The sequence below is a fragment of the Nycticebus coucang genome, chromosome 4, assembly GCF_027406575.1.
Source record: "Nycticebus coucang isolate mNycCou1 chromosome 4, mNycCou1.pri, whole genome shotgun sequence".
Taxonomy (NCBI): Eukaryota; Metazoa; Chordata; class Mammalia; order Primates; family Lorisidae; genus Nycticebus; species Nycticebus coucang.
In genome coordinates, this window is record NC_069783.1 from 19,218,126 (window position 1) to 19,243,239 (window position 25,114).

Genomic DNA, 25,114 nt, shown 5'->3' on the forward strand with positions numbered 1-25,114 from the left:
TATTCTCTGGATACAAGCTTGATGGAAAATATTTATATATACACACACTGAAAATATGTACATATAAATCCTATATAAATCCTATATATACATGTCTATATATAAAATACAGATTTCCCCCACAATATACAAAGAACTTATATAAATCAGTTTTACAAAGAGATGGCCAACACATAGAGAATATCTTGTAAATATTTTGAAAAATTTTGTGATGAATATTTTGTATGTAAGAGTACATTTAGTTACAATTTTCCATTTTCCATAGCTATGGTAACTTTAGCAGTGACTTTTGGGACACCCTGTATAGAAAAATCAATGAAACAAAAAAACAGTTTTTTGAAAAAGATAAATAAAATTGATAAACTGTCATTGCAAAAGATATTAATAAAAAGAGAAGACACAAATTACTAACATAGTATCAAGAATGAAACAGGGGGGCGGCGCCTGTGGCTCAATCCGTAAGGCGCCGGCCCCATATACCGAGGGTGGTGGGTTCAAACCCGGCCCCAGCCAAACTGCAACCAAAAAATAGCCGGGCATTGTGGCGGGCGCCTGTAGTCCCAGCTACTCGGGAGGCTGAGGCAAGAGCATAGGTTAAGCCCAGGAGTTGGAGGTTGCTGTGAGCTGTGTGAGGCCACGGCACTCTAACGAGGGCCATAAAGTAAGACTTTGTCTCTACAAAAAAAAACTTAAAAAAAAATGAAACAGGGGCTGTTACTAATGATCATGCAGAATGCTATTCCCCAGATACCAAAACCAGACAAAAATAGTACAAAAAAGGTATAGAATACTTCTCATACCTATACCCTAACAAAATATTACCAAATAGAATCCAGTAATGTATGAAAAAGATTAGATACCATAACCAAGTGGTACTTACTCCAGATATGTTCAACATTTGAAAATCAGTCAATGTAACTCACCATAGCAACAAGCCTAATAAATCATATCAGTTGACTAAATACACACTTACCATATATAACCTAGCAAATTTACTTTCAGACATCCCAGAGAAATAAAACTCACATTCACTCAAAAACCTTCAAACAAAGGTTCATAACAGCCTAACCCAAATGTCCTTCAGTGAGTGACTGGTTAACTGTGACATAGCTATCCCATGGAATACCAACCACTCAGCAACAAAAAAGGAACAAATTATTGGCATCCACAACTTGGAGCGACCTCAAAGAAATTATGTTGAGTAAAAAAAAAGTACCTCAAAAATTTACATACTGTATGATTCCATTTACACAGTATTCTTGAAATAACAAAATTATAAAGAGAAAGAGATTAGTGGTTGCTAAGGCTTAGGAATAGGGCTGGGGACAAGATGGTTATGACTATATAGAGGCATCATGAGGGAACCTCATGGTGATGGATGAATTCTGTGCCTTGAGGTTATAAGAACTACACGTGATAAAATTGCATACAGGTGTTTACACACCACACACACAAATAAGTGCTTATAAAACTAGAAAAATCGCAAGAAACTCTTCATATTATATCAATTTCCTGTTTTGTTTTGTTTTTTTTTAAGAGGTGGGGTCTTTTTATGTTGCTCAGACTGGTCTCAAGTGATCCTCCCATCCCAGCATTCAAAAGTGCTGATATTAAAGACCTGAGCTACCGAGCCTGGCCCCAGTTTCCCAGTTTTGATAATGTGCTATAGTTATCCAAGATGTTACCATCAGGGGAGGCCAGCTAAAGGGTGCACAAGCAGGTCTCTATAAAAGACTTCTGCAATTTCTTGTGAATCTATAATTATTTCAAAATGAAAAAGATATTTTCTTTTAAAATGTATTTATCTGATTACAATGGGTGTTAAGTGTTATGAAAAGGGAAAAATTTGGAATTTTACCACACAGGACTATGTAAACTTCAAAAGATACAGTTTAAAGTCAACATATAATATAGATTCATAAACAAAATAGTTTTTAGTCTGCTGTTAACTATTAAATTTATATCCATCCTATCTTTCTTCAGAATAACATGTTGAAGCAAATAAGCATTTTCTGTATTCTGACTTGATACTATTGCCTCTTGCAACAAAACCATGTTTTTGTAGTTCATTTGCAAAGTACATTTCATCCCTTCTCATCTGACCTTGACAAGGTCTTCAAAAATGGACAGTGCAATTAATTAAGAAATTGAAGGTCAAAGATTTTTATATTCTTTGTTCAAGGTCAAAAGAATTTCAATGGCAAAATCAATTCTATATTCTTCTGACTCCTACTCCATTATTTTTCCAGTTACATTACTTTGAAAGGATATGTAATTGAAAGAATGACCTGCAATACTTATAGGAGTAAGGCCATGTGGAAATGAGTATGCTATATGTTACTTGAAAATTCTGTGCCATTGTCTTTGTTCCTGCCTGGTAAATGGGCATTAGACCAGCAATTTTACAACATTTTTTGCAACTTTTGCATTTCATTTACTTTTGCTATCTGAATATTTGCTCCTTAAATGACTGCATACTAACCTCAGCGAGATTCTACTCATATGTGTGCAACTGAGTTAGAAAATAGAACTTATGAGATGAACATAAAATCCATCACTACCACAAGGAAATATAAAAACTAATGCACACACTACACTGATGAACTTCCTGAATTTACTTGAAAAAGGTAAAAAATATTTTTGACAACTCTTTTGCTGCCTCTTTATTGTAATTACACACAGATACAATATTTTAAATGTGCCAAAATGCAGCTTCTGGATATCAATTAAAGACAAGAATTTCATAAATTTGTACAAACGACTGTACTTACATATGTTAAATATTATTAAAAATAATATACTAACTTCCCTTTGGTTGAAGTACTCTTAAAGTAGACCTCAGAATTAAGTGCTTAATTCTAAATATATGTGGTAATACTACAAGTGAGAAAATGCTGAAAAGGGATCAATCTTTCAACAAAGTCAGTCACCCAGCCTGAAGGTCTAAAGTCATCTAATTACAAAATATTAAAATACAAATTTTAAAGGGGCACCTTGTGTTGCCTTGATTGTCCTCTAAAATCCTACATGCTAACAAGAGTGCTTAGGTTTGCAGGCTTTCCACTTTTAGGTGAAAAAAAAAAAAAGGGAAAATACCCAATGGGGACACTTCTACTTACAGTTTCAGAAAGAGGTTTTTAAAAGAAAAATGTATGAATAAACATTCTGAAGATTTTTCTTGGTTTCTTTCTTTCTGTTGGTTTCTTTCAATCATGTGTCTTTTCTCTACAGGGATTTGCTCTTAGAATTAAAATGACGAAGAATTATGGGTTCAGATGGTGAATCATAAATTCCCCAGTGTCTGGTACACAAAACGCAAAGCAGGTGTCTAGTAAGTACTTTCGAGATAAGACATAAATAAGAATAAACTGTCTCATCTTAAAGGTGGAAGAAAAGCGGTGTGAACACTAGACGCCTGCTGCAAAGCACACTCCAGGCCCAAACTTTGACACCTCTTAGTCATTTCTTCCCAGATGGTTGCCAAACGTTCAGGACCCTACTCCCCGAAAGGATCACAATAAGACTCCCCGCAAAGGGTAGATGCGACGGCAGTACAACTGGTGCGTTAGCGCACTTGGCGGAGCGACTGCCCTGTCAGCAACCCAATGGGCTCCCACGTCAAATGGCTCAGAACTATAAGCAATCGCAGCAATGTTATTGCTACAGCTACGAGCCATGTAGCCTTCTGCGAGGAGCCATAGAAAGGAAGAAGTTCCAGATCCTGCGTGCCTGCCCACCTGTCCTTCCTCGGGCAGTCACCCAGATGGGGTAGACCAGTAGCTCACCTGTCCGCCTAGAAGGCGGCCGGCTTTCCCTGAGGATCCTGGGAAGGCGTCTCGGAGCCGGAAGTTCCGCCTCCAGGTGACGTCCGACACCGCGCGCTCCCTCCTCCGGGAAGTGACGCCTTTCGGGCGCGCGGTGCGCGAGCTGGCAGATATCTGACCTAGGCTTGGGGTCCACCGAGATCTCCCAGAGGATATGCATCCTTCCCTTCTCTTTCATTTCGGCTTTACCCGCCTGTTATTGTATGTCATTGTTGATAATCGCTCGGTTTCCCTTTCCTCTCATTGATTCTTCATTTCTCCCTCTTTTTTTTCTTTGCCCACGTTTCCCCTTCCTCCATTACTGGTTATATCTCTTTCCTTCCCACAAACACAGGAAGTGGATTCTCGTTTGACAATATTAGCATTAGTACGGTCAGCCCCTGATACTCTGTGCCCTGGGAAAATGCTAAACGTGTCTATACCAGAGGTATATTTTGAACTTAACACACCCAAACTGGTGTGTGTATGCGCGCGCATAATATAAAATTAGTATATGTCTATGCAATGACGCACTGATGCACTATGCTGAACACGACAGTCTTATTGTTAGGGAGAGAATCAGACGAGTACACTGACAGATCATCAATGACTAGCCCTTACATGGAAATAAATCTTGCTCCTTTTGTATTCAACATCTCAGTGATTGGCACCACTGTCTCACCCGTTGTGGCAAGTAGTCTGGGACCTCATCATCTCCTCCCTGCTTCCTAAATACAATCAGCAACACACAGAGTTTAGAAAAAGCCACTCACTGTACTAAGAGCTTTTTCTGAATGAATTAATTTTAATCCCCACAGAAATCCAATGAAATCAGTGTTAACATGTGGCATTAGAATCTAGAAATGTAAATACATATAATAAATATTGATTATATTACAATGATATTACATGATAAGTCCTTGGTATTTTCTGCCATTACTAATGTACAGTTCAATTTGTGTATGCAAAATTCCAATGAGTGTAGTTCACTAATGCAGTATTTTCTTTCAACCCTTGTATATACATCTGAGATGCATTGCCTCAAAAGATTAATATCTCCAATTTTGTTAAGCCTGTACCAGAAAAGTTAACCAAGAGGGCTCAATATTTTTTTAAATCTCTCTTTCCAGACCTTATGGTTAGTCAGTATTATTATCTTCATTTTAACTATAGTATAAAATGAAGCACAGAGAAATTAAATAACTTGCCCAAGGTACCTAGGCAGAGCCAGGCTCTACCTCACTTACCCCTGCCTCCATGGACTAACTCCAACATAATGGCAAGATTTATTTTCAAATGGCTTTTCCTGATACCTCCAGTGTGGCGAGGCATCCTCCTTTACAATTCTGTATCACCATTTGCATTCTTTAATTGGTATGCTTGTTTATCTGGCTCCAACACCAGACTCTGAAATCCTGGAGAGCAAGTACCATTTCCTTCACTCATCTTTATATTCCCTAAGTCTGGAATAGAGTTTGATACATGGAAAACATGCTGCAAATCTAGGTATAAATCTGCTGGGTAGCCCTGTGAGGCTCACAGAATCCACTTGGCACATGTTCCAGGTAAACCTGCCTTGTGAAACTTTTGTGTGTGTATTTTCCTTTCTCATTCATTTTCAGTTCCCATTAAAATAGGATCTGCCCTTAGAAAATGTGCTCCATACACTCCTCAAACAAGGACTATTAAAATCCTTTTGTATATGTGCACCATAGCATTAATTCATTCGTTATTCAAAAAAATACTTACCAAGTGCTTAGTGTGTGATGGGTAGGTGTTGTTTTGGGTGGCAGGGGCAAGACAAAAAGATCTTTGCTTTTTTGCAAGGTAAGGAAATAACGAATAAGAAAAGAGTAAATAATTAAATGTTAGTGTTAAAAAGAGTAGGTCAATCAGGTTGGGTTGACAAGGACTCTGAACAGAGTCCTGGATGGCAAGGAGTCAGCCAGGACATCAAGTAAGATAATTCTGGCATCCCTTCTCATTCTTTGCCCCCTTTAACCTTAGCTGCCTTATATCCTAGAGCACTGTCCTTGAACATCTCTTCTACCTAAACTTTCTCTCTAGGTGTTTGCATTCAGTTCTACAGCTTTAAATACTAGTTATAGATAGACAACTCTCAAATCCACATCTTTGGCCCAGATGTCTCCCATGAGTTCCTGGCTTGCAGACCAAACAACCTACCCTACATCTCCACTTGAAAGTCAAATAGGAATCACAAAGTTCATATAGCCCACATAGGACCATTGATCTCCCACTCCCAGGGCAGGAATTCATCTTGACCACAGTACAAAGTGGAAATTGGGTCTGTAAAACAGTTGGGAATTTAGGCTGAATTCTCTTTCCATCCCTTGACTTCACTTCTCTCTGGGCATTGTTTTGTCATTCATTTATCCACAGGCTACATGAAAGAATATGGATGTTTAGGGCATATGCAATTTATTCTGTAGATTGAGGAGTTATCTGTGATAAATAGTTTCCACTTTCTACCTCCTAAACATTTGATAGGAATGACTTTATCTACAGTTAGGTGAATGGGATGTGGGGAGAAGGAGAGATGGAATGTGAGTGGTACTGGCCAATAAATTGTAAGGAAAAATGGTATTTCACTTCCAGGATGAGCATTTGGCTTCAAAGCAATCCTCCTGCCTCAGTCTCCCAAAGTTCTGGGATTATAGGCTTCACTTTTAGCTTCAGCAATATTATACCAACATTAAAGCTGGTATCAGTCCCAATATCTTATAACTTTCCTTGAGTAACTGTCACTGCATAGATTCTAATCTCCATCTTGTGATAAACACATCTTAGTCTCTTTGTGTTGCTGTAACAGAATACCTGAGACTGGATAATTTATAAAGAAAAGAAGTTTATTTACTTTATGGTTCTGTAGGCTGGGAAGTTCAAGATACATGGTGCCAGCATCTGCTTAGCTCCTGGTGAGTGCTTTTGTGTTGCATCATAGCAGGGCAGAGAAGCCCGAATGAGAAGCAGACACATGTGGAGAGGGACCAAACAGGAGGAGGAACCTTCCTTTATAACAACCGGCTCTTGTGAGAACCAGCCCAGTCTCACGAGAGCAAAGACTCATTATCTCAAAATGGAGCCAACTTATTCATGTGGGATCTGCCTGTAACCCAAACACCTTCCAACACTGCAACATTAGGTATCAGATTTCAGTATGAGTTTTTGTGGGGACAAACCATATTCAAACCACAGCAACAAATTTGATGCAAAAGAAATAAACCTTTTTTGTTTAAAGCTGTAGCTCCCAACCTTCAGGCTGCAGACTGGTAGCATTTATAAGTGGAGATAATTCTGAATGCTTTTAAATGTATGATTGTTTAATGCAGTCTTCACAAAATGGCACTAGTTATCCTGAAATCCACATTGATTCTTCTTTCAGACACTTTTGGTTAAAAAAAAAAAAAAATCCACTCATTACTAGGTGTCTACACAGCAAAAAATAAATCATTTTACATTAAGGACATTTGCACTAAAATGTTCATCTTAGCTCAATTCACAATTGCTAAGACATGGAATCAGCCCAAATGCCCATCAACACATGAATGGATTAATAAACTGTGGCATAAATGTATCATGGAATACTATTCAGCCATAAAAATGAAGACTTTACATCTTTTGTGTTAACCTGGATGGATTAAAGGACATTCTTCTTAATAAAGTATTATAAGAATACACAAAGAAGTATCCAATGTACTCAGTACTAATATGAAATCAATAGATAAACAACTAGGCATCCACACAAGAGAAAAGCACAATTAAATTCAAGTGGCGGGAGGGGAGGAGTGAAAGGTGAGAGGGGACACGGGTCGGGGATTGGTGTGCTCTCGCCTAATGGGCACAGTGTAAGGGTACACATCGCAACTTCTGGTGAAAGGCTCAACTATGACCTGAACTTTACCTGACAAATGCAAACAATGTAACCTAATCATTTGTGCTCTCATATTAATCTGAAATGAATTTTTCTAAAAAGAAAACAAATCCAATATAATGGCCATCTTAAACATAAACTCAAATGAGGGTTTTGTTGTTGTTTTGATACAGTCTCACTCTATGGCCTTGGGTAGAGTGCTACGGCATCCTAGCTCACAGCAACCTCAGCCTCTTTGGCTCAAGCCATCCTCTTGCCTCGGCCTCCAAATTTTTAAAAAAAGTTTATGAAAGTGTATTATTTTAATCTTTAGGAATCTATGTAGTATAGAAATAACATCTAAAAATTGAAAGAGCTATATTTAACTAAAACTAAAAGTTCCTCCTGGTATTTAATTAGGCAGAGACCCAAAGAAATACATGGTTCCAAGAGTTGGCACACTTGAGGTGTGAGACTTGGCGATTCTTGCTAAAGGACCATTTGTTGATAGTATTGTCTTCTCAGAGGCACTTAGCTTATAAAAAGAATGAATTTAAAATACACTAGTAAACACCAACGTTTAGATGGTCTTGCCATCAAAAATTATACAAAACACGTATATACACGTGTATTTGAATATATATTTATACATATGTCCTTATATGTGTGTGTATCAATTAGAGAAATAGCCTAAAATGATGTATTTAAGACTTTCAAGGTAATTCACCACTTATAGTATAACTACACTCCAAATGTTTTGTTTTAATCCATGACTTGACCCATTATTCCTCTTCAATGAAACCCTACACCATAAAGAAGCTTTTAGTGGCAGAACAACATTGGGACAGGGTAAGATAAATATAGGAGATATAGCTCAACTCTCTCTACAAATTGAAAATAAAGTGGAGATTTGTAGATGAATTATTCCTTTTAAAGTACAGTATGTTCCAATTTTATTGGATTCCTAAGAAACTAATTGCTTCATTCAATGAAGTTTTTGTGAGTTAATAATACTGTTCCAGAGCATTTCAATATCATTTCTTTTTATTTTTTAATGGAGACTTTATATTCCGCAGTAAAATAAGAATGGGATTTATCATAGCTCAAAACACCTTACCGTACCATCCACCTATCCAACTATGGTAGACTGAGATGTCTTCCCAAAGGTGTCCACATCCTAATCCCTGGAACCTCTGATGCTACATTACCTGACAAAGAGGACTTTGCAGATGTGATGAAATGTATTTGGATTTTGAGATAGAGAGATTATCCTGGATTATGCAGGTGGGCCTAATGTAACTACAAAGTTCTGTGTGAGAGGGAGAAAGAAAAGTTAGAATCAAAGAAGGTACTATCACAGTGGGAACAAGAAAGAAACGTGATGGTGGAAGCAGCAGTTATAGTGCGAGGGATTAGAAGATGCTTCATGGCTGGCTCCAAGCTAGAGGAGGGGCCACAGACTGGAATGCAGACAGCCAATTGCTGCAAAAAGCAAAGAAATGATTATGATTTCTCCCCTAGAGCTTCCAGAAGGAACAGAGGCCTGCCAACTCCTTGATGTTAGTCCATTAAAACTGATTTTGTGTTTCTGACCTCCAGAACTGTAAAACTGGTATGGGGTGTTTTGTTTGTTTTGTTTTGTTTCCAGAGATAGGGTCTGGCTCTGTCACCCAGGCTGGAGTATAGTAGTGCAATTATAGCTTACTGCAGCCTCGAACTTCTGGCCTCAAAGCAATCCTCCCTTTTCCATCACCCCAAATGCTGGGATTATAGGTGTGAGCCACTGTGCCTGGAAGAGTTGTGTTGTTTTAAGCCACTAAATTTATGATAATTTGTTGCAGCAGCCATAGGAAACTAAATATCTGATCAAATTATTGCTGTTTTGAAAGAATGATATTAGCTAGGTTGATTTCAAGCTTCAGAGTACTAGCTGTTGCCAAAAATGCTGTTATGGTTTAAAAAGAATCTCAAGTTTTCCTGCATTTTCACAAACTAGTTCACCACCACCAAAAATGTCACATCGTTAGCACAGAGTTGAAATCCATTCTTAGATCCCATCTTCATTCATGATTTTCTTTAGAATTCTTAAATTGACAGAGTTGACTTTTTTAAATGTTTAATTTTAAGTATTATTAAAGCATTTCAACTTTTGATTCTAAAATTATTTATTTTTAAAATTGTTTTAGGGCTATCATAGAACCACATTCATTTTCTTTTCCTTTTCTATTTTTATATTCCCCCTACCCCCATAGAGTGGAATTGAGAGCTCAACCCCAAGGGGCATTGGTGGGGATTGAGTAGCTGCGTTAACATTTTGGCAGCCCATATCTGGCCTTCTTCCTATGTTGGGAGAAAGATCTGTGTGATGAGTCATGAGTCCTATAACATCCTAAGTATTGTGGCTAGGCTTGGGATGACTCCAAGGAAATAACTACTTCTAGCCAAGGAGATAAGATTATCCCATTTAAAATGATACTGGTTCTGTCCATAAGCACATAATCAACTACCAAATTAAACAGCATGCTTTTACAAGTTAGAAGAGGGAGAGAGTTAAGTGAACTACAAATGGGTAAGAAAAATTTTTGACTCAAGAGAATTCTTGAGTTCTGCCTGGAGAGAAAGTATTTGCATAAAGGATAAGGAAGATTGCATCCTGGAAAGAGATTAATTTAACAAAATACATAAAATAGTCTGACAAAGCATGATCCAGTGAAGAAAAGTTGACTAGTCTAAACTGTACAATCGAGAAGAACATTTGTTCCTCAAATGTGTTCACTAAGGTTGTGTATAACTTCTACTGCAGAATTGCCTTGAGCTCATGTATGTCTATCCCAACATGCTTTTCTAAACCTCTGTAACCTTTCTGCCTAGAACACTACTACTTTCTAAGAGAACCCTACCCCAACTAGCCAAAAATCTCTACAGTTATTTTAACACTCAAGTATCACTGCCCTGAGTTTCTCAGGCATGTTTAGGCTCCTGGGCTCTCAAGTTACATCTACAGTATGACTTTTTTTTATTTGTTTGCTGGAACATTTAAAAACGAATTCCATGAATTCCAAATGTCATATTATTTTAACTTTAAATACTTCAGCCTGAATATCTAACAGATAAGGACTTTTTTTTTTAAAAAAAAGAATAATATCATTATCACACCACACAAAATAACTATAATCTTCTAATATCAGATACATATTCAATTCCTCAAAAACACATTTGGCTGACAGAATCTTCATAGTTTTAATCTATGCTTCTAGGCAACAGTGTTTGCATTTTACTATTGGAGTGCCTTAATACTGTCATTAATATCATTGAGGACTCTCTGATGGGCTGTTTTTGACAGCACAGCATTTTAAAACAGAAGACAAAATGGATAAAATTACACACTTGAGCACAGCATGGCCTTGGGTTTGTCAAATAAAGTATTGTTCTAATCCAGTTCCTAGCCTCTGGGGCCATATCTCCTTTGCCCATCAGAAGTTCCTGAAGAATACCCAACTGCTGGTGTAGTTATTGGTGCAATGGCTTGCTGAGGGTAGAAGCAAGACTCTACAGGAGCTATCACTTGAGGGATATAGACCCTGGGCTAATGGTTAAACCAAGTGAAAAAACAAACAAACAAAAAAACACCTAAAAAACAAAGTTGGGTGGTGCCTGTGGCTCAAAGGAGTAGGGCGCTGGCCCCATATACCAGAGGTGGCAGGTTCAAACCCAGCCCCAGCCAAAAACTGCAAAAAAACAAAACAAAACAAAAAAACCCCCCAAACAAACAAAAATAAACAAAAACAAAGTCAACAAGCCGCATTTTCCACTCCCAATATTTCCTTCCATGGTGAAGATCTAAGTTGGTATAACATTTCTGGCTGAGAAGGGAATGGGACAGGCCAGAAATGTTATACCAACTTAGATCCTTCTGCCCCAGGGAAGACAGAGTGACTTCCTGATACGTTAACTTTAGAAGAATTATGAACACTTACATCATCTTTTTTCTTCTTGGTGTTAACTTCCTACAGGAAGCAGAGGTCTTTGCTTTCCATGATGTAAGAATAGCCTTAGAAAGTTTCCGTCCTGCAGAACATCGCCTGTGACTAGGTATGTAAGTCGGTCTAATGCCGGGGTTCACTTTGCAAGCCCTTTTGACTCTGATACTGGCTGCCGGCTCTAATATAGCCCTTCTCAGAAATAAAGATGACATTTTTGTCCCTAGATGCTTTATTCCTAGTCTGATTTCTCAGTTTTTTTCAGAACCCAGGTGCAAATAATGTGTACTACTTAGGGGGTCCCCTTAAAACTATAAAAAAAATCATAAAATGTTATTTTAAAATGTTGCTTTATTCTATTTATTAATATTTTATATAAGATTTTATACTGATATTCTTAAGTGAAGTTAATTTTTGGCTTTCCTTTAGGGTTTTTGTTATAAGTATTATATATACATATATTTATTAAATCATAGCTGTGTACATTAATGCAACTGTAGGGTAGAATGTGCTGGTTTTATATGCATTTTGAAATACTTCCATCAAACTGATTAACATAGCCTTCACCTGTTAAAAGTATTAAAAAGCTTTGTGAAATATTTCAAGCACTGAGATCAAAGAAACAATAAAAAAGCTTCCAACCAAAAAATGCCCTGGTCCAGATGGCTTCACTCCAGAATTCTATCAAACCTTCAAGGAAGAGCTTATTCCTGTACTGCAGAAATTATTCCAAAAAACTGAGGAAGAAGGAATCTTCCCCAACACATTCTATGAAGCAAACATCACCCTGATACCAAAACCAGGAAAAGACCCAAACAAAAAGGAGAATTTCAGACCAATCTCACTCATGAACATAGACACAAAAATTCTCAACAAAATCCTAGCCAATAGATTACAGCTTATCATCAAAAAAGTCATTCATCATGATCAAGTAGGCTTCATCCTAGGGATGCAAGGCTGGTTTAACATACGCAAGTCTATAAACGTTATCCACCATATTAACAGAGGCAAAAATAAAGATCACATGATCCTCTCAATAGATGCAGAAAAAGCATTTGATAAAATCCAGCATCCTTTTCTAATTAGAACTCTGAAGAGTATAGGCATAGGTGGCACATTTCTAAAACTGATTGAAGCTATCTATGACAAACCCACAGCCAATATTTTACTGAATGGAGTAAAACTGAAAGCTTTTCCTCTTAGAACTAGAACCAGACAAGGCTGTCCTCTGTCACCTTTACTATTCAACGTAGTGCTGGAAGTTCTAGCCAATATAATTAGGCAAGACAAGGAAATAAAGGGAATCCAAATGGGAGCAGAGGAGGTCAAACTCTCCCTCTTTGCTGACGACATGATCTTATACTTAGAGAACCCCAAAGACTCAACCACAAGACTCCTAGAAGTCATCAAAAAATACAGTAATGTTTCAGGATATAAAATCAATGTCCACAAGTCAGTAGCCTTTGTATACACCAATAACAGTCAAGATGAGAAGCTAATTAAGGACACAACTCCCTTCACCATAGTTTCAAAGAAAATGAAATACCTAGGAATATACCTAACGAAGGAGGTGAAGGACCTCTATAAAGAAAACTATGAAATCCTCAGAAAGGAAATAGCAGAGGATATTAACAAATGGAAGAACATACCATGCTCATGGATGGGAAGAATCAACATTGTTAAAATGTCTATACTTCCCAAAGCTATCTACCTATTCAATGCCATTCCTATCAAGGTACCTACATCGTACTTTCAAGATTTGGAAAAAATGATTCTGCGTTTTGTATGGAACCGGAAAAAACCCCGTATAGCTAAGGCAGTTCTTAGTAACAAAAATAAAGCTGGGGGCATCAGCATACCAGATTTTAGTCTGTACCACAAAGCCATAGTGGTCAAGACAGCATGGTACTGGCACAAAAACAGAGACATAGACACTTGGAATCGAATTGAACACCAAGAAATGAAACTAACATCTTACAACCACCTAATCTTTGATAAACCAAACAAGAACTTACCTTGGGGGAAAGACTCCCTATTCAATAAATGGTGTTGGGAGAACTGGATGTCTACATGTAAAAGACTGAAACTGGACCCACACCTTTCCCCACTCACAAAAATTGATTCAAGATGGATAAAGGACTTAAATTTAAGGCATGAAACAATAAAAATCCTCCAAGAAAGCATAGGAAAAACACTGGAAAATATTGGCCTGGGGGAAGACTTCATGAAGAAGACTGCCAGGGCAATTGCAACAACAACAAAAATAAACAAATGGGACTTCATTAAACTGAAAAGCTTCTGTACAGCTAAGGACACAATAACTAAAGCAAAGAGACAACCTACACAATGGGAAAGGATATTTGCATATTTTCAATCAGACAAAAGCTTGATAACCAGGATCTATAGAGAACTCAAATTAATCCACATGAAAAAAGCCAACAATCCCTTATATCAATGGGCAAGAGACATGAATAGAACTTTCTCTAAAGACGACAGACGAATGGCTAACAAACACATGAAAAAATGTTCATCATCTCTATATATTAGAGAAATGCAAATCAAAACAACCCTGAGATATCATCTAACCCCAGTGAGAATGGCCCACATCACAAAATCTCAAAACTGCAGATGCTGGCGTGGATGTGGAGAGAAGGGAACACTTTTACACTGCTGGTGGGACTGCAAACTAGTACAACCTTTCTGGAAGGAAGTATGGAGAAACCTCAAAGCACTCAACCTAGACCTCCCATTCGATCCTGCAATCCCATTACTGGGCATCTACCCAGAAGGAAAAAAATCCTTTTATCATAAGGACACTTGTACTAGACTGTTTATTGCAGCTCAATTTACCATTGCCAAAATGTGGAAACAGCCTAAATGCCCACCAACCCAGGAATGGATTAACAAGCTGTGGTATATGTATACCATGGAATACTATTCAGCTATTAAAAAAAATGGAGACTTTACATCCTTTGTATTGACCTGGATGGAAGTGGAAGACATTATTCTTAGTAAAGCATCACAAAAATGGAGAAGCATGAATCCTATGTACTCAATCTTGATATGAGGACAATTAATGACAATTAAGTTTATGGGGGGGGAAGCAGAAAGAGGGATGGAGGGAGGAGGGTGGGGCCTTAGTGTGTGTCACACTTTATGGGGGCAAGACATGATTGCAAGAGGGACTTTACCTAACAATTGCAATCAGTGTAACTGGCTTATTGTACCCTCAATGAATCCCCAACAATAAAAAAAAAAAAAAAAAGATACATGAGGGAAAGTGGGGAAAACCAAAGCCAACCAGAAAAGTGAGAATAACAAACTGAGAGCCAATTCCTCAGCCCCACAGCCTGGAAGTCAGAACACTCTAGAGTAACACTTTCAAGGTGCTGAGAGAAAATAACTAGTGAGCCAGAAATGTTCATCTGACAAAAAAAAATACCTTTGGAGGATGAGGATGAAAAGACAGTAGCTGAGGATTTACCACCTGTAGATCCTCATCAAAGGAAATTGAGGGAGTTTTTTCAGGCAGAAAGTGATCATTCAGGGAGAAGGGCTGATATGCAGGAGGAAACAATGAACGAAAAAGTAGGAAATATGTGGTTGAATCTTAAGAAACATGACCATTGGGCGGCGCCTGTGGCTCAGTGGGTAAGGCGCCGGCCCCATATACCGAGGGTGGCGGGTTCAAACCCAGCCCCGGCCAAACTGCAACCAAAAAATAGCCGGGCGTTGTGGCGGGCGCCTGTAGTCCCAGCTACTTGGGAGGCTGAGGCAAGAGAATCGCTTAAGCCCAGGAGTTGGAGGTTGCTGTGAGCTGTGTGAGGCCACAGCACTCTACCGAGGGCCAGAAAGTGAGACTCTGTCTCTCCAAAAAAAAAAAAAAAAAAGAAACATGACCATTAACAATAACTTATAATGTCCAATGTGTAAGACATTCACTAAGTTTAGAAAACAATGACAAATAGCTGAGTACAAGAAGGTCTTAGAATCTTTGCATCATTTATGGAGAGGGTAATATTTGAGTGAGCATTGGAGAAATTTAAGATTTTATGGTAAATACTAGGAGAATAGGATTAGTCTATAACTTGTACATAGTAGAGGGGGAAGGAAATTAGAATGAAAAATAATCCAAAATAAGGTTCACAGGGAACATGGTACAAATAGAAAGCCCAAAATAAAATAATGAAAACATGTGAAACTTGCCTATGATTACAAGAAATGTAAATGGGCAAAAAGCTTCAGTTAAAAGACAAAAGATTGTCAGGGTGTATATTTTTTCCCCTTAGTTCAAGTTTTATGCTATTTACAAGAAATGCTGATGCAAAAAAATGCTAAATATTTGAAAGTAAATGATGGAAAAAAGCCTGGAAAATATTAAAAACATAACAAAACTGTACCCATATTAATAAAGTTATTGCTGGACTGAAAAAAAAAAAAGCTTTGTGAAAAAGTCAGAAGTTTTCCTTTTTTAAATTTTCTATGCTTTGGAAAAATTTAAATTATATTGGAACTATATAATTCCGGTAACTTTTATTTTTTAAAAAATCACCCTTTTAATTCAGGTCCTTGGGTTCATTTATTTACAGTTGAGCAAAGTACTCACCTATGACTTCTTTGATTTTCTCTTTTGGGGGGATATTTCATTGTCATTTTCATTTTTTTGTGTGTTTTATGCTAATTCCCTTTTGAACTGATAAGCTAATGGTTTATGTTTTTCAGTTTTTATTTGTGATTCTTCTTTCTTTGGTGTTACTCTTTTCTAACTTGAGTCTTATTTGTAGATATAAATTTTCCTTTGAGCTTTGCTTTCCTTATGGGATGTTTTAGACAGCACAGAAAGGACAACATTTTATAACAGAAGTCAAAATGGAGAATAAAATTTCAAATTTGAGCACTTGAGCACTTATAGCCCATATTTCCGGTCATATTAATAGTCATTGGATAAGCAAGCAGATTTGTTTAGTTGAGCAGTCATTGTCCTGTGAAGATTATCAAGTTGTTTATGATAATAAAAATATATTTTGGATAAATATATTTAAAAAAATATTTAAAAAAATCTCTTAAATAATAAAGTCATTACCAATAGTTTTCTGCCCTTCCCAGTGAGAGATTGTATTTTAAGGACCAGTGACATTAAGCTTGGCCTTGTGGCTTATTTTGGACAAAGGAATGTGATAAGATGGCCCATTGTGAGTTCTGCTATTGTGGGAGTCTGTCATTTCTCTTTTCTTTCTACCTCAAGATCAGCATGTCCCAGATTGGGGTGTTCCTCTATCCAGGGTCCCAGAATGAAGAAGAAGTGGGATAGAGGTCCAGCCAACCAGTTAAGAGCATGTACTGGGAGCAAGAAATAAATCTCTATTGTTATAAACTGTTGAAATTTTGAAATGTCTTTTTTACTGCAGCCAAAGCTGGCCAAACTCTCTGAGAGAGCATATAAATAAATATTTATGTATTTAACATAATAAATATTTAGTTACAGATCCTTTATAAGCACCTTTGCCTACATTATATGTATTATAAAATATGTAATGTCCATGTAAGTATATGATAACAACATCTTTAGAACAAATATATTTTATGGGACTTGAAATATAATTTTTACTATGTAAATTATTATTTTAAAATATATAGTTGTGTCTTTGTTTTATGATGCACTTGCAGACAGGGTCATGATTTGTTGGATGTCAGGGTTTTGGTCTAAATCATTCTCTGGTTTATTATAACTCTGTTTCTTTGAGGAAATTCCAACTCTCTGTTCCCATCAGCTTTGGGGCATGGTTCTAGAATTCACTAATATGGAAAAAGACATGGCCTCTTCTTGTTTGTAATTTTTAAATTTTGATTTTATTACTCTTAAAACTGGTGGAAATTACCTATAATCATAGTAATATAATCTATCTCTATAAATATGGTCTCAAAAAATTTCCTCAAAGGAACAGAGGAGAAAAATAGTTTCCAGTAACAATCAGATACAAAAACAATATAAGATATGAAGATAATTTAAAGAAATTATTTAAATAGGGAAAAGAAAATATTCCAACTTTTTCTTGAAAGCATAGTCAAAAAGCCAGGTAATATTTAAAGATTCCAAAGTGAGTGTCATATTTTGACAGCAAAGATAAAACGTTGTACCTTTGATTTAGTAAGTACTCATACAATTTTACAATTGTTTAAACCTAAGATCAGATCTAAGCAACAGTGCATCACTTGCCAAAAATAATTGAAAAGTGTTTTTGGTTTAATACTTGCTGCATTAAGTTGTCATTATTTTACATGGCAAAAATGGCATAGGTGAAATTTTGGTGAACTGTCTAATTTTGTACTTATAAATCCCAATTCTTTATTTGTTAGTACAAATCTGAGACTTAGTATGATAATCTCTAAGGAATCAAATATACCTAGGAAGGAATAATCTGTAGGGAAACTGGAGCTATGACCATATGATTTGCATTATTACTATTTCCATGTAATAATTCTACACGTTGTTATCATTAGCAACACTACTTCAATCATATCACCAGGTTCAGAAGAAATCATTTCTGAATTGTCTCTATTAGACCATGATCAAGAGGAAAAAACACAAGACTGAGTTTTACTTTAGTGTTGTATCTGACATTTTTAAATAGACTCATTTTCTGTGGTTTCATGTGACCTATAACATTTGTCACTGGATGGCAAGGAGGCCTGTCTCTCATTAGCACTTCCGCTAGTACTTGAGAAAAATATCCTGGAAGAAAAAAGGTTCAATATCCCCACCTCCAGCCCAGATTTGGGGGCATTTGATTTTTTGAGAATTTCAGGGAATATTGTCTCTACTTTTACTTGAAGACCTCTCACCATATGATGTTATACATTATAACTAACGTACTATTTGCCTAGAAATATGTTTCTCTTTGATCCTAAAAATGGCTTTTGATTAAAAAATTGGCTTGCCATTATGTTAAGGGTGAAATAGGATTTAAGTGTGGGGGGAAGACTGATCTGAAAGAGACAGAACAAAGGAATAGATCAGAGTTAAATTTGTTACTTTTTTTATCCATCTCTTAATTTTTCCCCCTCCTTTCTGTTTATCCAGTATTAAAAGAAAAACTTCAGACAAATTGAATTTAACAGAGTTTAATTGAGCAAAGAAGGATTCATAAATTGGATAAGGGCAGCTTCCGCACCCCTCCACCCAGAATAGGTTTGGAAAGACTCTACACTGCCCCATGCTTGGAGAGGATTTATGGGCAGAAAAAGGAAAGTGACATACAGAAAAGGAAGTCACGCGCAGAAACAGCTGGGTTGCTTGTCTGCCTTATTTGAACACAGTTTGAACACTTGGCTACTTTTGATTGGCCCAAACTCAGTGATTGGTACAAGAGTAGATTACAGTCCATTTTTATATCCAGTGAGGTTACAGTGCACTCATTATGTATGGAGAAACCTCTACACTGAACTTAAAATATGTAAGGAGGCAGCTTTAGGCTAAACTTAGTTTAACACTAAGCCCTCTTGTTTACTGTAAGATTTCTGCAGGTTTGCAGTATGTCTATACAGGTTTGTGTGGTGTGTGTATGTGTTGAGAAATAAAAATAAAATCCTAAGCCCCCCAACCGGCTGAACATGAAACTGCTCTTTATAAAATTAATAAAGAACCACAAGGTGGTAACTGTGATAGGGAAATTATACATGTAAGCAGCCATTGTTCCCTGGCTTGCTTTCCTGTAATTGCTCGCTACTCAGGAGTTACAGAGCTGATGGTTATAATGATTCTTAGCTTTCTTCATTGCTCCCACAGATGATGCCACCCTTGTAAAACCCAGGGCTAGTTTTTGAGCCATCTTTCAGCTCTGCATTCCAGTGGAATGGCTGACCCCCACCAGACCAGAGGCCCATACCTAGGAACTGACTCAACTGGTCTTGTGACCCCCACCCAGGAACTGACTCAACATAAGAAGTTGATTTTCACATCCCTATGGTTCCACCCCCAACCCCAGCCAATTAGCAGACCCAAATGCTTAGCCCTTGGCCTGCCAAACTTCTTTAAAAACTCTTTCTCCTAATTTCTCAGGGAGATGGATTTGAGAACTTCCTCTCATCTCCTCACATTGCACCTGTGATATTAAACTCCTTCTCTGCTATAGCACCTGCGGTCTCAGTGTATTGACTTCCTCTTGAGCAGTGGGCAATGCACCAGGTCAAGCCGTAATGAACAGATCTCTTCTTGGCTAAGGGGACACCAAAAAACCTTACAACTGGAGTTCCTGCCACTGATGGGATAGGGGGTCGAACAGGCATCATTATAGCCCCTCCCTCACTAACTGCCATTAGGCTTTTTCCCCCAAGGGTTTAAAAGAAATCAACCTTTGCAAAAGACCTGCTCCTCTGCTGATTTCAAGCACCCTTACGACTGCCCCTCCCTTGTTGCAGTTTTGACACACCTGACCAGCATTCCTTCCTGATAAGAGTCCACGGACCACGGAATTGTTTTGACTAGTCTACAGAGGCTGCCATGTGCACAGAGAGAATTGGTATCCTCTGCTTCACCTTTGGACATTAGAGTGGCTGAAAACTTCACCCTGGGATCATGCTAATGCTGCCATTTTGCAAACATGGATCCCCCAAAGGAGCTTAATTGTACTCAAGCCTCTCTTCTCATAAATGTTCATGACTATTTCTTGCTAAATATATATAGTCTACCACCCTGATTAGCACAAATTCCTGTTCCCTTTAGTGATCCCTGGAAGTGCCTGTTCCCAGCTTCTGAGCAGAAGCTATGCTTCTCAGCCTATCAGAAGGGCAGCCTGCAGGCCGCAACTGTTTTTGAGAAATAAAGCTCTCCAGTCCAAATTTACAAACCGGTCATCCTGCAGCTGACAGTGCACGTGTGCGTGTGTGCGCGTGCATGTGTGTTTTTGTAAGGAAGTTCTAGTAATTGTCTTGCTCCTTCTTTCTTTCCTCCTATGTTCTTAGCATGTTAGTGACTGTTTATTGTGGTGGATCATCTAGGATGAAACAGAATTCCTCTTGCATCAATTGCTGATAGACATGTTTTAGGGTATGTGTTGAAACCTCTTTCGGTTGTGAAAATCTGACTGCATTATTCTCATGCTTAAAATTGCTAATCAGTTCCCTGTTATCTACAAGATAAACCCACACCTCTCCATCCAGTTCACAAGGCCTGCATGAACCAGCCCTAATCTCCCAGTTGGCTCTCATCTCCCTGCTCCAGGAGTCTAGGTTTCCTAGTTTCTCTCCAAGCTAAATTCTGTCTGCTCTGTGTTTACACATCCTATTTGTGTGGCCTGGGATGTTCTTTGCCAATCGGAGAGGCTAATTAATTCCTTTTTATTTTGTTTTGTTTTAGCTCAAATGCTGCCTTTTTAGTGAAGCTTTTCTGCCTGCCCCAGGCACCTCTAGTACTCACTTTGTACATACCCGCTGAGGCAACATCCAGCATCTCTTCGCCCCTTATTCTCTCATAAACTATTCCTAAATTTATTTGCAGTGCCAACATGCTTAATTCCCAACCTTTTTCTAGCCAAGTGACCAAACTTTGGCTGATGAAAAACAAATAGATATTGAATGGGACTTCCAAGAAATCTTTTCAAAACAGACACCTGAAACTAACTCTTTTGTCTTAATCCATTTTTCTTCTTCATACTGCCTGGAATGGGGATGTACTGGCTGGAGTTCTAGCATTCATCTTGGATCATGAGGCTTTCTTAAGGATGAATACTGTACATTAGAAATGGTGGACCTGAAAGATGGAAAATTCCTGAGACTGATACTGTTAAGCTTCTGTACCAGCCTTTGGACTATGTACCTTTAAACTTTTTATTTGAGAGTTAAGAAATTTACTTATTTTGTTTAACCTACATGTGTTTTGGTTTCCTCTTACATGCACCAACTTTAATCTTGACTAATACATCTGAATTATAGCAATTACCAAAGTGTATAATATTGGTTTGTTTTCTTATGTATCTTTTTCACTGTTTTATTTCATTGTAGAAGTCCTGGGATTACTGTGTCTAATATAATATGACTTTTATGCCGAGTCCTTTAAATCAATGGGGGTAGGAGTAGGGAGGTGAGCATGGGGTCTTCCCAAAAGGTCATTCTTGGTGTCTATCATCTTGAGAAAAGGCAGCATCTTCAGATAAAACCAGAACAACGGTAAGGTGGACCTCAGTTGATATAAGAAATAATTGGGCCTTTCTTACTCTCTCTGAGCCTGAGTTTTGAGAAGCCTTGGTTTCCACAAGGAGGCATTCAGGTGACAAATGTTTAAGAATGCTTTTTTTTAATATATGGAGGCAGATGGGTACTTAGACCGAGTGGGACCCTGTAGTTATCACAAAGTGAAAAAAGCATTGTTCAGAAGGGCCAAGGCAAGAGCCTGTATTCATCTTGGGTTTGAGGGTATGCAGAGGCCATCTGAAGTCAGCATGATGGTAGCAGTAAGAATCAACCAGGGATCCTAAAAGTAAGGGAATACTCCACAGGAAAAGGTGAGTCAAAGGCCAGAGAATCCTTGCTTCATAAGCACCTGCTTGCAGCGTAACATCTGTCATTTAGTAAAGCAGAATTTCCCTTCGATTATGCACATGTATGATTTAGTTCTGGAGGGGCACATAGAGGTCATCTGGTCTAAGCCTCTCATTTTACAGATGAGGAACTAAGATCCGTAGAGGTTACATGAACTTGCTTATCAGTGGTCCAGCCAAATCAATTTTCAATGAAATAAAATAATTTTTAAAAAACTATAGGTTTATGCATTTTTATGGAGAAGAAATCCCTGGTTTTTTAAAAAATAAAGTTTGTTAGGGCATACATAAGCTATAGCGGCAAAAAATACATGTTGGAAAATGGCAGTTTTGTCACAACTTTTTCACCTGTTTTTCGAAGCCCCTGTGGGTGAAATTCCACAGATAAGCCCCTCCAAGCCCCCAACTTCAGCTACCAACTAGTTTATCCTAAAGTATCTGTTGTTTTCCCTGAAACCTTCCTTTGATGTCTCACTTTACTTGTACTTAAGGCTCTGAAGGGACAGGAAAAGAGATGGCATCAGAAAGCATCCAGCGTTCCACTTGAGCAAGAATCCAGGATAGTCACAACCCAAGGGTCACAAAGGAAGTAAGACAGTGCCCCTTTTGAGCGTTCCCTGCTTGGGAGAGCTGTGTTACTTGTTCTTTGGTTTAGCCTTTTTTTTTTTCTTTAATTTTTTTAAATTTATTTTTATTAAATCATAGCTGTGTACATTAGTGCAATCAAGGGGTACAATGTGCGGGTTTCATATACAATCTGAAATATTCTCATCAAACTGTTCAAAGTAGCCTTCATGGCATTTTCTTAGTTACTGTATGTAGACACTTGTATTCTGCATTTAGCAAGTTTTGCCTGTACCCATTCTAAGATGCACCGTAGATATGGCCCCACCCATTACTCTCCCTCCACCCTAACCTCCCCCCCTCCCTTCCCCAGCCTTTTTAATGAGAAGTTTCCCAGGGAGTGGTCAGCCTCCTTCTGTGCCCCACCACAGCAGTGAGGACCTTCTACCACACCTGCTCAGCATAGGACTCTGACCTGAAGTCCTGGGACAGTCATAATCTCTCTGAAGTGGAAGCAGCATCTTCCACTTCAGGTCTGGAAGACTGATAGTGAGTCAGTCTCGGGCCCTTAAGTGTAGGTTGAACTGAGCAGAACCAGCTGCGAGTCTCCATCATGTCTCAGCCTGTGGTAAAGCACCCCTTGGTGGTCTGACTGTGTTGGAAAGTCCCTAGGGAACTGCAGAGGGGAGCGAAAGTTGTCTGCAGTGACGGGAAGGCACTAGAAGTGAGGGGTTAAAAGTGACGCTGTCATAAATTTGTGGGCGTCACTTGCCCCACTATCACACTTTATTTGGGTATTGGGCTTTTCACCTTTAATTCCGCTCTTTCTCTATTTCCATTTTCTGGCCATGGCCCATCCAACTAGAGACCACTCCTCCTTTCTCTCTCCCCCTTATTTATTGGTGGAATGTTTCCCATGGTGATCATCAGGACAGATTGCCCAAGACATGGAAATGGGCAAAGGAGATTTGCTCCTTTGACTGATTTTCTATAACCTTCCGTGGGAGTAGATATTAACTCGTATTGCATGTTATTGATGTCCATAGCAATGCAAATTAATTTTGTCTGGTAGAGATAAAATTGATTTTTGTGCTATGGAAAAGAATTGCCTAAATGTTAATATCTTACCGAGATATTAACAAATTGAATTCAACCTTCCAAAGATATTTCAGATATACGAATTCCATATATATATTTACATATATGAAAAATGTTGGTTAGTTTTTCTCTAAATAGAGAGGAACTGGCCGATTGCTCCAAGTACTAATTTTTTTAAACATGGGACATTTTTGTTCAATAAAATGGCTTTTATCAATTTTGGCTTAGCATTGTAGGACAAGGTGTAATAATAAATCTTAGAAGCAATTTGCCCAGATTCATGTGGATATTAGCAGATGTCGATGGAATTAGCTTTATTATGGGAACAGACAAAAACATCACTTCCTTCTTCTGTTGATTATGCCTGAGCTGAGCTCTATAAACCACATTAGACTTTTTATTAGAATGGGATAAAGCAAGAGCTATCCAGGATAGAAAACAGCATAAAGGAATTATTGGAGGTTAAGGGCATTGGAATGATCTAAAGTGAGTAAACAGTGTACTGCTTGGGTAGCAAATTCCAAGGTGGAGCAGTGGAAGATATGGATGGATAAGATAAATGAAGGTCTTTGAAATGTACCCTACTGGAAAGTGAGGCCACATTGGTAATCATGGGGTAGGGGAATGGCATTCTAAACCTAAATGGCTGAGGAAGAGTAAAGTGTCTGAAGAATTGGATTGGGAGATGGTCGGCTGGGGGAGGGGCACAAACTAAAGACAGCCTTCAGAACACTCTGGGTGGAAAGTAAAGAAAACATATAGGTAAATAGCTGGGAATTGTGGTGGGTGCCTGCAGCCCCAGCTACTCAGGAGGCTGAGAGGATTGTTTGAGCCCAAAACTTTGAGGTTGCTGTGAGCTATGATGCCATAGCACTCTACTTAGGAGTACAAAGTGAGACTCTGTCTCAAAGGAAAAAAAAAAGGTATAGTTGATTTTTCAAAGGTTTAGTGACTTTTGGAATAGAAAGTGAAAAAGAGTGTGATATTAAAGATGACTTTATATTTGTAAAATATACCTTAATTAATGAAAAAGAAATAAAGATGCCCTTAAAAGTTTGAACTAGGAGTTTGGAACCATGGATAGGTGATGTCACTGAAATGGAGGACAGACAAAATTTCTCTTCTCCGACCCTTTGTAATGTAAGGCAGATCTGACAAGGTACTCTTTTGTGTTGTTTTCTTTCTTTCTTTTTTTTAATTTTCAAAGAATTTCCTCCGTTGTCTTATTTGGTGGTCATGACCATCAGTGAGGCAGGCGTGGTA

The 25,114-nt window shown here is 38.0% G+C and overlaps 1 protein-coding gene across 2 annotated transcripts in view; it reads right to left on the reverse strand.

Moving 5' to 3' along the window:
- The window catches only part of LDAH (lipid droplet associated hydrolase), a 141,429-nt gene extending 137,566 nt beyond the window's left edge, over positions 1–3,863 (reverse strand). For both annotated transcript variants that reach the window (XR_008379646.1, XM_053589131.1), the window contains exon 1: positions 3,786–3,863. The gene's annotated coding sequence lies outside the window, so the exon portion shown is untranslated. The remainder of the gene's footprint in view (positions 1–3,785) is intronic.
- Positions 3,864–25,114: the final 21,251 nt, after the last annotated feature.